At 50.6% G+C, this 2,938-nt stretch overlaps 1 pseudogene; it reads left to right on the plus strand.

The window, feature by feature from the left end:
- Window positions 1–1,171: 1,171 nt before the first annotated feature.
- On the plus strand, window positions 1,172–2,601 carry LOC120845872 (annotated as a pseudogene).
- Window positions 2,602–2,938: the final 337 nt, after the last annotated feature.

The following is a 2,938-nucleotide window of genomic DNA, read 5'->3' on the forward strand; positions in this document are numbered from 1 at the left end:
TGGGACGCCATGACGACAGCGACACGCGCGTTCGTTTGGCTTGTGCTTTTCGCCAGCATTTCTACAATCAAGCGCCAGGATCGCGACATGCAACAACATTACACTCCGGCTTCTATGACGTCATTTGTTGCCACTTCGGAACCACTTTTGATGTATGGGCGGGATAGGACGCTAAACACACCAGTCGAAGACGCGCTCCAGGCACCATACTCATGGGACACCAGAGCGAGCCGAACCTCTTCCTCGAGTTCCCCCGTGGAACTCCCAGCGGGGGAAAAACATCTCCTCTTCAGACATACACTCCACTCCGGAAAGCGACTGATCTCCGGGCTGCCCCAGATAAAGAGAGATAGAGAGAGAAGGAGATAGAAAGAGAGAGAGAGAGAGCTGCAGAAAACAAGAAAGAAAGCCGACGCCCACTTTTAGCGAATAGACCTGTTGCAAAACGTGCAGCGCCACGACGGCAGGGAATTTTGGGAACCCTCGGTACGGATCACGCGCTTTCTCGTTGCGCCTCCGCGACTGCGCGTGCGTCCCGGCAGCTACCGCCGCCAGCAGCCGTTGCTGCCATCCGCCATCCCGCCCATCCGCCGAGTCGTACGTTGTTGGCGGCGCACCGTATCTGTGGCAGCGTAAAGGCATCGCGGCAGGTGAACTTATTTGAATAGGTCATTCGTCGTAACTTACCTTCACGTATTGAGGTGTCACCGAATCCGTTTAGTTTGCACCGCAACCGTGGCAGGTTCCGACAGGTTCGACAGAGCGTTGGTGCAGCAGACGACAGAGCCGGTACAAAGGAGAGGGATGAGAAAGGGGCAGCCGCCGTTGTCTCGTCGCTTGCCCGACTCGGCTGCTCAAAAGTTGTTGCCGTGGTAACCTGCACCTGCCGTCGTATGCCACGTGGTCACGTGGTTGCGGGAGGAGGGGCGTACCGAGGACTCCCGTTATTCGACGCGCGGCGCGCCCGGGGTTTGGGGATTTTCGCAAATGGTCTATTGCATTGGACGTCACCGCCACCGAGCCTGGTTATGGCACTGCAGCTAGCCAAAATACACCTCGGGTCGCTTGAGGACAGCACGAGTGCAGTTTTCAATGGAAAATGAAAATTTTCCTCAGGCCAGTAGACGGGTCAGCGCACAACTGTCGCAGACACGACACTGCTCGTAGAACGATGCACTTACAACCGCTTTCACTCCAGGTGATCCTACTCGCTGCCTTCTCAGCCGCTGACAACGCTGGCTTCCACGTCTACAACGTACCGGACGAAAGCGGACGCGATTTCGCCCCAGCAGGGATTCCCACCACCGGACCCGACCACTTAGCGCCGCCGTTACCCGCGTGCAAAAAGGACGCAAGCATCATCTGGCAACCAACACCACCCATCCTCTCCTCTGCAATGGAATATAAGGGCCTGAGAGACACCGCTTCACTGAGGCACGACACCACTCGCAGAACAATGCACTTACAACCGCTTTTACTACAGGTGAGTTACATCGATCACTCAATATGTTACAGAAGCAGTAACCCCTATCTATTTATTATGTCGTCCCTCAACGACTTGTTTAACTGGCGAAAGTGGCTTGTCATTTGCGCAGAGACTTGTGTCAATGTCGCGCTTTTAAATATACTTTTGTTATTATCAGGGGACATCGAGACTAACCCTGGTCCGAATGATTGCCCGCAAATGGCCTTAATACTTCAGACAGAGCAAAGCATTGAAAAAGGGCAGTTTCATGTACTAACGGAAATAGGGAATATAAAAGAAAAAACAAACTCACATGGATGGGCTTACACAAGAGTTAAGCTTAAGAGTTACGGCCTTAGAAGGGGAAATTACTTCTCTTAAAAGCACACTGCAGGGCGCTGAACTTCCAAGCAGCGCTGTCCAGTCTCCCACTCAGCAACTAGAGGCACTCAGGGTATCGAGCGACGACGCCAACAACCGACTGCGTAGGAACAACCTCCTGTTTTTCGGACTTCGAGATTCGCAGTCGGAGACCTGGGCTCAGTCTGAGGGGTGGTTATTGCGTTCTGTGCTGGGGAGCTGGACATTAACATCGATCCGAATAACGTAGAACGCGCGCACAGAGTCGGAAAGTATGTCGAGAACAAGAACTGTCCTATAAATATGAAACTAACACAACTCAAAGATAAAGAACGTATTTTAGCATGAGGACCTACACTTAGACTTGACACAAATGTCGCGATTCGCGAGGATTTTTCCGCGGATGTCCGCCAGGCACGTAGCATGCTCATTCAGTTTGCGAAAACGCAGAACACGCCTTTTAAACGTCGCTTTGACAAGCTTATTATCGAGAACTCGTGTTACGCTTACGACGTCGCTTCAGGAGATGTGAAAAGAACTTGCCGATTGCAAACAAAGAAAAACGGACCACGTGACGCTGACTGTAGGCAAAGTTTGTCAATAAGCGAATCTCGTTTAGTAACATGTAGCAGAGCGCGTTGGATGGACTGCAGTTCACACCGAAAGAATAAAAACACTGAAAATATACGAGGGACAGGCACAGACGGAAACCACTCTGTGTGTCTGTCCCTCGTATATTTTCAGTGTTTTTATTTTTTCCGTGCGAACACATCTAGTAATTCAGCCTCGTTGTGCAAACACTTCTCTTTCATTCTTATTTACTAATATAAAAAGTGTCATCTCCACCATGAGGAACTTGTGGCCCTCCTTGACGACAGCAACCCTGATATTTTGGTGTTGACGGAAACGTGGTTACGACCGGATATCCTAGATAACGAGGTGTTGGCTGAAAACACACAATGTCAAAATTTTCGCAAGGAGAGATATAACAGGCGAGGGGGTGACGTAATGATAGCCACAAACAAAACTTGTCGTCACGTGTCATGCAAACTGACAGCTCATTTGAAATCGTGTGGATTTCCACATCTTTGCTTACCAGTGAAATTGTATTGG

The sequence above is a fragment of the Ixodes scapularis genome, unplaced genomic scaffold (assembly GCF_016920785.2).
Source record: "Ixodes scapularis isolate PalLabHiFi unplaced genomic scaffold, ASM1692078v2 PGA_scaffold2__306_contigs__length_199485367, whole genome shotgun sequence".
In the NCBI taxonomy this organism is placed as follows: domain Eukaryota; kingdom Metazoa; phylum Arthropoda; class Arachnida; order Ixodida; family Ixodidae; genus Ixodes; species Ixodes scapularis.